The following is a 10,561-nucleotide window of genomic DNA, read 5'->3' as shown; positions in this document are numbered from 1 at the left end:
TCACGGGTCTTTTAAAACCTGGAGCTTTAAAACAGAGTCAAAAACTGCTGAAGTGAGAGGCAAGTAGGGTTAAATAAATGCATGAAAGCCTGCACCAAGGAAATCCAAACAATGTGTTGAAAAACCCTGAGTTGTATAAATTATATGTGTTGAACACATTTCAGGGTTTCCATTTGTCTTTGCATAACAGCTGAGATTCGTGGATTGCAGGGGGTTGGACTAGATGACCCTTGGGGTCTCTTCCGACTCTACAATTCTATGATTCTATAATAGCATTGCAGCCATGGGGACAAGAAACTTGAGGGGTTTCCCCCCACGCCTCAAATGAAAACCGAGGTTGTCAAGAAGAATTCTGCCTTTGGTTTTGCATAATCACAGAACACACAAACAGCCGTGGGAGAAATCAGAGCCTTAACTCTGGCCAACAAGGGGCATGGCGATGATAGTCATTTCAGTTAAACGAAAGATGGCTGGTACTTCCACCAGGAAAGCAGTCCTATGCACAAGAAGCTGGAGTATAGCAGGAAGGTGTAAGTTAAGCTGGAGTACCGTTGCACCAGACCCAAGCCCTATTCAACAGCAGGACTGGTGCTGGCGCTCTGCCTAAGCCTGGCAAAGAAGAAGAAGAGTTTGGATTTGATATCCTGCTTTATCACTACCCGAAGGAGTCTCAAAGCGGCTAACATTCTCCTTTCCCTTCCTCCCCCACAATAAACACTCTGTGAGGTGAGTGGGGCTGAGAGACTTCAAAGAAGTGTGACTAGCTCAAGGTCACCCAGCAGCTGCATGTGGAGGAGTGGGGACGCGAACTCGGTTCACCAGATTACAAGTCTACTGCTCTTAACCACTACACCATGCTGGCGTAGTGAAAACATGCCTTTAAAACTGTATTCTATGCTGGGTAGCCACATTACCAGGTGACAAAGGCGCCAACGTGCGTCAAGGATTGGAAGGGTGATGATGTGAGCATGACCTCAGGATGCCGTGCGTGTGATGATACAGTGATGTCAGGACGTCGGGAGGAGCTAAACACGGTGGCAGTGTGACTTCAATGGCCGGTGGCTCCTCCTCGGCCTCCACCCCCTCGTGCCACAGCCACCACCAGCCTGGGAATGCTCCCCCCCATCTTTTCCTTACATGGCAGGAGAAGGAAGAGGAGATCCTGGCTCAACAATCAGCCTTCCCTCCCCCCCCTCCCCCTGCCACCGCCACTGCCACTGTGGCAGGAGGAGGAACCAGTCATTGAAGCCATGGCACACTCAGTTGAACACTCGGCATCCCCCTCCCCCTTATCATTCAGAACATGAGCAAAAGAGCTGGGCCCTTTTGGATTCCCGGTTTAGGTTTAGGATTCCCCCCCTTTGGTGGACTTACAGCAGCTTTGGCTCAGCAGCTGAGCCAGAGAGAGCAAGTTACACCAGCGTATCATGGGCTGTATACGGACAAAGGTCTGTATAGTTAAAGCTATGGTTTTCCCTGTAGTAATGTACGGAAGTGAGAGCTGGACCATCAAGAAGGCTGATCGCCGAAGAATTGATGCTTTTGAATTCTGGTGCTGGAGGAGACTCTTGAGAGTCCCATGGACTGCAAGAAGATCAAACCTATCCATTCTCAAAGAAATCAGCCCTGAGTGCTCACTAGAAGGACAGATCCTGAAGTTGAGGCTCCAGTACTTTGGCCACCTCATGAGAAGAGAAGACTCCCTAGAAAAGACCCGGATGTTGGGAAAGTTGGAGGGCACAAGGAGAAGGGGATGACAGAGGATGAGATGGTTGGACGGTGTTCTCGAAGCGACTAGCATGAGTTTGGCCAAACTGTGGGAGGCAGTGAAGGATAGGCGTGCCTGGTGTGCATGGGGTCACGAAGAGTCGGACACGACTGAACGACTGAACAACAACAACAACAACAACAACATCATGGGCTGAGCCAGGGTTGTGGATTTGACTCCAGCCGAGAGGGGAATCAGCTGGCCGAGCCAGAGATCTGCTGCATCCTAAACTGCTCGTCCCGACGGATCCTGCCATAGGATTGCCAACCCACGCCCCGAGCGACAACTATTAGGTTGATTTGTGTCAACCTGATACAGCTCGCCACATGTGCCTCAAACCTACCCTTTTTAAAGATTAAAACAAAATCTGGTGTTTTATATATACACGTATATGCACACATCCCTCAGCCAGTGTGAACAGAGGGTGCATTTTAAAAATAGACGCTTTATCGCAGAAGGGGCAGCCGAGAATCAGGCGCTTGCTTCTGAGCGTTTTACAGGGAACGGTCACCAACTCTGACAACTGACGGGGAGCCTGCCTATTTCGCACTCTGGGTATTTATACCCACACTGAAAATGTCAAGTGCAAAGCCGCCCACAGCATTTTGCCTCGTTAGAGGAGTGTCGGCACACGGGCACAACATTAACAATTCAAGTGCCTTGGTGCTCGTCTTCATGAAAATTAACTTCTTTGCACCAATGATGCGGGTATCACAGGTGTTCGGTCAGCAGCATCACTTTCCAGGGTTGCCTCATTTAAAGGTGAACACAAGAGAGGGGCCATGGCTCAGACTTCAACATGTGCTTTCATCCAGATTTATTGCGTCTATGTAGTCCACCGATGGCAATGGTAAGGGGAAAGGCTGTAGCTCAGGTTCAACCCCCAGCATCTGCAGGAAGGGCTGGGAGGGAGCCCTGTTTAACACTCTGGAGAGCTGCTTCCAGCCAGTGTTGACAATATGCAGCTAAATGGACCAGTGGTCTGACTCGGTATAAGGGCTTCTTTTCTCCTGCTCTGGTGGGCAGGACTTGAACCAATGGATTCAAGTGACAAAGGAAGGAGATTCCGACTGAACATCAGGAAGAACTTTCTGGTGGTGAGAGCCATTCAACCATGGAACGGTCATGCTCTGGAGGTGGTGGACTCTCCTTCCTTGGAGGTTTTTAGGAAGAGGTTGGATGGTCACCTGCCACGGATGCTTTAGGTGAGATTCATGCATTGTAAGGGGTTGGACTAGATGACTCTTGGGGCCCCTTCCAACTCTGCGATTCTAAAGAAGCTTCCTATATTCCAATGTACACAAAGCTTACAGAGTTAACCAGAATAGCTAACATGACCTTGAAATGTATAGTAGAGATGGTGCCTTACTATGGAATGGGCTTCTGAGATCCATGGAACTTTCTCGCAGACCACAGAGATCTATTATGTATATAAGGGATATACTGGATATATAATTCCTTCATCCTTCCCACATAGAACTTAAGACTCATAGAACTGTAGAGCTGAATGGGACCAAGAGCAGGCATCTCCAAACTCGGCCCTCCAGATGTTTTGGGACTACAATTCCCATCAACCCTGACCACTGGTTGTGTTAGCTAGGATGATGGGAGTTGTAGTCCCAAAACATCTGGAGGGCCGAGTTTGGGGATGCCTTACCAAGAGGGTCATCTCTGGGTCAACCACCTGAAATGTACGAATCTTTTGCCCAACATGGGGCTCAAACCCACAACCCTGAGATTAAGAGTCTCGTGTTCCATTAACCATCTTTTATACCCTCTGTGATATATAACGAAGGACCCTTCCTTTCGTCTTATCCACTCACTTTATCCACTCACTTATTAAAAGAACTAACAGGGCTTTCTTAGGTAAACTAAACTCCCACTTATCCCTTTAGCCTTTCTGTAAACCTTTCTCTTTTTAAATAAAAGAGAGTCCCTTTCCAGCACCAACATGGCCAGGTACCCTTTTAAACTCTAGGCCAAATATGAGACTATCCCTTGTGTCCACAGTATGAGGGGTTCAACCACTATAAATCCCCTCATGTAAAAGCTCGCCTCTTCCCTGAGGTAACTTGGTGACACCCTGGGTCTGTCTGCCTATTTCTCCCTCACAGTGCCCCTCAAAGACACACCCTCACAGTTCCACTCTTGAAGGAAATTTTGTCTTTTTAATGAGTGTCCACACAAATGAGTTTCATGTACCTTTGCTGGAAAATAACACAGACGACTTTCTGACTGGCACTTTAAAGATGAAAATTTATTAGCTTAAGACCGTAATGGTTGCATTAAGGTTTCTTTGAGTACAAGCTTAGTTTCAGTGGTAATATCTTTGTTAATCATATACTATATAACCTTATAACTACCTAACCTAAACCTACTCATGAAATGTTCAGCCAGTTCAATCTGGAGTCTGCGTTAACCCTTGATGGTCCGGGTTGAAAAGGATAGAACAAACAGTACAAAAACGTCACACCCTCCTCTGAAACTACTCATATTTGACTAGATGTTGGGTGGGGAATCTGTGGTCCTCCTTCAGTCAGTAGAGCATGAGACTCTTAATTGCACGAGTTCGGGCCCCACCCTGGGCGAAAGAGTTCTGCATTGCAGGGGGTTGGACTAGATGACCCTCGTGGTCTTTTCCAACTCTGCAATTCAATGATTCTATACATTTTAAGACAGCAACGACCCACCGCCACTGGCTGTGCTGTCTGTGGCTGACAGCAGCAAGAGACCTACAGCCTTCCTGGTGTCACTGGTTTCCCACTCCTGGTGTGCATCCTTCTGAAAGTGCTCCCAAAAATCAGAGTGCCTGGCTGAGAAAGATCTCTGCCTGATTTCCTTAGAGAACCACAGCCAATAAGAAGCTAAAGAGACAAATAAAATCTCAGTATATGCTCAGGGTGGGGATTGTACAGTACTTTAATCACAGCATGAGCTGCCTTGCAATCACCAGCCTTATTCCTAGTTTGCCATTTTCACGGCAAAAGCTGGTGCACTCAGAAGCAGACTGCGTCCCCTGTAGATCCATGTAAACGCTAAGCACCATTAAATTTTGTAATGGTATACACTGGATTTTATTTACACATAGCTTACAGTTACCATGCATCCCTTTTTGTTGTTGTGTCTTTCAGAAAACTGCAGCTCCCAAGCTGAGTCCGCCTCCTCTGAAATGAGGGCAGTTCCAGCTGACCTGTTTTGTTCAGTATACATCCTGATCTGTTTGCAACGAGATTAGACGGCGCTGGCTATTTAATGAGCATTTGCGGGGAGGTAAGGTGAAGTTGCATCAAAGCAAGTGTTGGCGTACACTTTTTGTCTTGTCGCTTCCCTTACTGCAACAAAAAAAAAAGTCTGATCTTCCAAGGAAACAGGTTTGTTCCATAAAGACCTCCCAATCAACTATAACTATGCAACTTGAATAGCCCTGATTGAATTTCACCCCCACCCCCCAAAATAGCAGCAGCCTGGAATCTGCTATTGGAAAAACTACAACCACACACACACACACAAAATAACCGGTACACAATTCCATTTGACACCCGCTACAGTCTACTTATAACAAGCCAGACTCCACTGCCAGTAGCAGGGAATTTCGGTAATTCCTCCAGCATATCGGAACAATGGATGTTCTAAACATCTCTAATGAGTCCTGTACTTTAGTTGTGATTTCTGCATTGCAGGAGATAGGACTAGATGATCCCATCTACACGTGTATGAGTCTATGGGTCAATAAACCCAACATTTGCATTATTATTTATTGCCATCTTCTACTGTCAAACAAACTCTGCAACTGCTGGGTATTTAGAGTTAAACATTGAACAACCATGGGTGGTAGCCAACTTAAGTTTTACTCAGAGTAAACCCCTTGAAATTAATTTGCCATGTTCATTAATTTAAGCTGGTTTACTCTGAGTAAAACTTAGCTGAATACCACCCCTTAATTCTCCAAAATGGCAACATCTGTTTGAGTGTTTTATCTATGTTTTCTAATCAAATAAAACCAGTGAACATTTTCTCTAGTGAAAAGCACAGAGTTAGAAAAGAAGCAGTATAGGACAGCTCTAATGATGAATGGGTTGGGGGGGATTTCCCAATGGGGGGAAAATGCAAAAGATTCAGAAGCAGGACTTTTGAGTATACCAGAAATAAAAAGATAACCAGGGTGATTGGGTAGATGTCTTAAATATTGTAGGGTAGGCATAGGCAAAATCAGCCCTCCAGATGTTTTGGGACTATAACTCCCATCATCCCTAGCTAACAGAACCAGTGGTCAGGGATGATGGGAGTTGTAGTCCCAAAACATCTGGAGGGCAGAGTTTGCCTATGCCTGTTGTGGGGAAAGCGAGGAGCGGAGACAGAGGTTATTAACTTCCTGTCTTCCTAGAACCAGGAATCCAATAAAACTGATTGGCGGCAGATTCAGGACAATAAAACCATGCCACCATCACATGAAGGGCAATTACAAGAGTGTGCAGCCACACAATGTAATGATTTGTATTGGCTTTAGAGCAGTGACCCTGACTCTACATAGATCAGAGGCAGCCAGATGCTGTGGAATACAGTTCCCATCAATCCCAGCCAGCGTAGCCAAAGGCCAGGAATGATAGGAGCTGTAGTCCAGCAATATTTGGAAGGCCACAGCTTCCCCATCCTCACTTTAGACCAAGCTTCTTCAAACTTGGGCTTCCAGATGTTTTTTGCCTACAACTCCCATGATCCCTAGCTAGCAGGACCAGTGGTCAGGGATGATGGGAACATCTGGAGGGCCAAGTTTGAGGAGGCCTTTTTCAGAAGGTTGATTAAACAAATTAACAGCGGCAGAAGCATGGTAGCCAAATGGAGCTTCCATATTCAGGGGCAGCACATCTGACTATCAATTTGCTGGGGAGCAAACAACTAAAGAGGACCATCTGGTTGGCCACAACAGAGAACTGGAGGGAAATGTGGGTCAGATGCACTGCACTTATCAGTGCCCTACAGATGACTCCTTTCTTCTCCCTAGGTTAGGGCGCTTCCAGATGACCTGTTCATTGAACATTCATCTTGATTTGTTTGCATGGTTGAAAGGAGGTTAGATGAGGTTGTCTTAAACCATTTCTGATTAAGTTTCCCCATCACTTTATTAACAGCAAGAAGTCAAGAGCTTTGGGGAAAAGTGGGTTTGGTGCGCCAAACCTCCCAATCAACTACGATTGCACTACCTAAATCAGGAACCTTCTGCATGTAGAACAGAGATGCCCTCCTGCTGAGCTACAGCCCATTGCTTAATCTGTTGGCATGTGATTGACTCCTACCCAAAAATACCAACACCTTGGGGAGGGGGGAAAGAGATTGCTTCGAGCATACTGACAAATCAAGGGCTCAATGTTGGAGCACCTGCTTAGCATGCAGAATGTTCCAGGTTCAATCTCCAGGTAGGTCTGCAAATGCCCCTTGCCTGAAACCCTGGGACCTGCTGCCAGTCAATATAGACAATACTAAGCTAAGTGGGTCAAAGCTTTGTGAAAGGCCACTTCCCAGGTTCCTGATCTGGGAAGAGAGGAAACAGGGACACAAACAAGGGTTAGTTATATTGGCATTTCTGCTGCATTCTCACCCACCCCCCACTCCAAATCCAGACTTGGGGATGAACGCTTCCTTTCATCAAAGAGAGGAATCTCTTCCTCTGTGGCATCAGAACTGACACAATATAGTTGCCTTTTCTGTAGGGGTGGGGAACTTAGGAAAGCAGGTGTGTGTGGGGGATGACAAACAGATTAGCAGCTATAAGCTGATCAGTGAGGATTTCCCACCTTCCCAGCCAGGCGTTCTGACTGCAGATGGAGGAGTGACAGGGGCTGTCAAATCTTCCTGACAGCTACGAGCGCATGCTCAACACACTGCAAGAGGGTTTGGCAAGGGGGCATTTGAAGAAGGCATGCTTTGCATATGGCGGGGGGGGGCAGATGCAAAGGAGAAGAAGGTTCCTACATCCTTAATAGCTGTGCAGACTACATTTCCACAGGTGTAGCTGAGCTGAAAGTCTACACAGCTGTTAAAAGGGCAAGCAACAGACATCTCCCAACTCATTTTTTCACCTGGTCCTGCTAAATTTGAAAGATACTTTCCTCTCCAGACTGCATAAAGTTAAGAAAAGTGGGGGGAGTGGGAAGAGAGAGAGAAAGAGAGAGAGGGAAAAAACCCCAGATATAATTATAACGATGCAGACAACGACACAGAGTTCAATAAGCAAAGAAAGCTCTACCCTTTGTGTGTATTAGGTAGTGTGTTGAAGTGGCTAGAGCACTGTGTCCCAAACTTGTTTCTTCAGACTACAATTCCCATCACCCATGACCACTGGTCTTGCTAGCTAGGGGTGACGGGAGTTGTAGTCCAAAAACAGCTGGAGACCCAAGTTTGGGAAATACTGGGCATAAGGCTGTGACCAGGGTTCAAATCTCCTCTCAGGCAACGGAGCTGATTTGCGTGACCAACCTTGGCCAGCTGTTTCCAGGCTAGCCTACCTTGCAAGGTTGTTGTTGGGGTGAAACGGGAGGGGAGAGGAAGCATGGAGGGGAAACGGAGTAAAAGGGGAAGGGAAAACGCCCGGATAATAACCATGACGCTCACTGGGTGACCTTGGGTCCAGCCACCAGCTCTCAGCCTAACCTACCTGGCAGGGCTGTTGGGTGGATAAAAACGGGGAGGAAGAGGACCACGTACGCCGCCTTGAGCTCCTGGGAGGAAAGGCGGCATATAAAATGTTAAGAATGCAACATGCCAATAATAATAATAATGCAATGCACCTCAGTTCACTGTGCCCAAGCCAAGGGAGGGGAGAGGAAAAATGAGGCAGGGAGGAAGGACTCTGTCGCTGCTGCTGTTGTCTCCCTGGCCCTTCAATGGGAGCCTATGCGCATCCTCCTCTACAAAGCGATACCCGCGCCTGAGATCGATGCCCGCACATCCGCGGCGGGCAGCGCACGCACTCACCTGCGCCGCTCCCTTTCCCTTTGCAGCCGGAGCCGCCGCCGCTGCCATCTTGCTCCCGGCCCTACCCTATTAAAGTCTTCGCCGAGGCGCTCTGCATGATGGGGGCTGTAGTTTCTGTCCTGCTCTCTCCCCTCCTCCTCCTCCTCCTCCTCCTCCTCCCGCCCCTGTTGCGCGGCAGAGAAAGATGCGCAGGGGCTGCTGCAGCGCAGCGGAGCGTCGCCGTAACTGCATCCTCTGTGCGCCCGCAGAGGAGCGAAAGCAGAGGCAAGGCGGGGCGAAAAGCAGCGCATATTTGTAAGCCAGGGCTCAGCACTTACATCCTGGAATGTTTAGGCAGCCTTAGCCAGCTTTGCATACGTATATATTTCGGTTCAATAAATAAATGTTGTCTGCTACTTCGAGGTGCCTCTGAGCATGTGCAGAGAGCGCCTTCCCCAGGGATGAGAATATTTGGTTAGAGAGACCTAAGTGGGAGTGAAAATTATTATTATTTTGTGTGATTTTATGCTGACTTTTTATTCTACTGTTTGGATGCAATTACTTTTCTTTTAAACAATAATTAAAGAAAAAAGTTGAAATCAAAACAGTACAAGGTTATTTTTTCCTTAACCACAGTTTTATCATTATGTAAAGGGTCTTGCTGAAGGGAAACCATAAATGCTTGTTTACAATGCTAACGTACTGCCAACCTTACTGTATGCTTGTGAAACATGGACCACTTATAAACGCCATTTCCAACTCCTCAAAAGATTCCATCAACAATGTCTCTGAAAAATTTTACACATTACTTGGGAAGGCAGGCGAACTAATGCCAGAGTACTGGAAGAAGCAAAGATCACCAGTGTCAAAGCAACAATTCTTCAACATCAACTTTGTTGGACTGGTCATGTTGTGGGAATGCCTGATTATCGTCCTCCAAAGCAACTGCTCTATTCCGAACTTAAAATTGGAAAGCGTAATGCTGGTGGTCAACAAAAGAGGTTTAAAGACCCTCTCAAGGCAAATCTTAAAAAATGTAGTATAAACACCAACAATTGGGAAACACTGGCCTGCGAGGGCTCCAGTTGGCGAACAGCCTTTACCAAAGGTGTCGTGGGCTTTGAAGACACTCAAACTCTGGATGAAAGGGAGAAACGTGCTAAGAGGAAAGCATGATTGGCAAACCTTCACCATGATCAGCTCCTGCCCAGAAACCTGTGTCCCCACTGTGGAAGGATGTGTGGATCCAGAACTGGCCTCCACAGTCACTTACTGACTCACTGTTAAGACCATGTTCATGGAAGACAATCTTATTCGGCTACAAGTGATTGCCAAAGAATATAAAGTCCTTAAATAAGTAGAGGGAAATCTACTTATCTATCTTGTTTCATTTTCTTTTTTCCACCATAGCAAGAACATTTTAAGGCCTTTGATGATCCATAGATTCATAGAAATGGAGAGCTGTAAGGGACCCGAGGGTCATCCAGTCCATCCCCCTGCAATGCAGTAATCTCAGATGACAGAATGCCATCCAGCCTCTGCTTAAAAACCTCCAAGGAAGGAGAGTGCAGCACCTCCCGATTCTTGTATTGTAAGAAAAGTGTCCAGTTATTTGTGTAGGGCACATTTAACCTCTGAGGAAACATAATTGAACTATGTGTGCCTGCGCACACTCCCACAGCACATAGAGTGCTTTAAGTGAAGGCCGTGAGCCTCTGAGCATATTCAGAGTGTCTTTTCTAGAGAAGAGAGTTAGAGTTTGGTTGTGGGGGGGGGGAAGTGGAGAGCTTTTGAACGTATGTTGTGAGGGCCTTCCTTTCTGAGACATTTCACCTGAAAAGA

The 10,561-nt window shown here is 46.9% G+C and overlaps 1 protein-coding gene across 1 annotated transcript in view; it reads right to left on the bottom strand.

Annotated features, from left to right (window-relative positions):
- Positions 1-8,800, bottom strand: part of EFR3A (EFR3 homolog A) — a 76,803-nt gene extending 68,003 nt beyond the window's left edge. The window contains exon 1 of the mRNA XM_033155869.1: positions 8,741-8,800. The gene's annotated coding sequence lies outside the window, so the exon portion shown is untranslated. The remainder of the gene's footprint in view (positions 1-8,740) is intronic.
- Positions 8,801-10,561: the final 1,761 nt, after the last annotated feature.

This window comes from Lacerta agilis, chromosome 7, assembly GCF_009819535.1.
Source record: "Lacerta agilis isolate rLacAgi1 chromosome 7, rLacAgi1.pri, whole genome shotgun sequence".
Taxonomy (NCBI): Eukaryota; Metazoa; Chordata; class Lepidosauria; order Squamata; family Lacertidae; genus Lacerta; species Lacerta agilis.
Note: the sequence above shows the minus strand (reverse complement) of the source record. Positions and strands in the feature narration are given on the sequence as shown.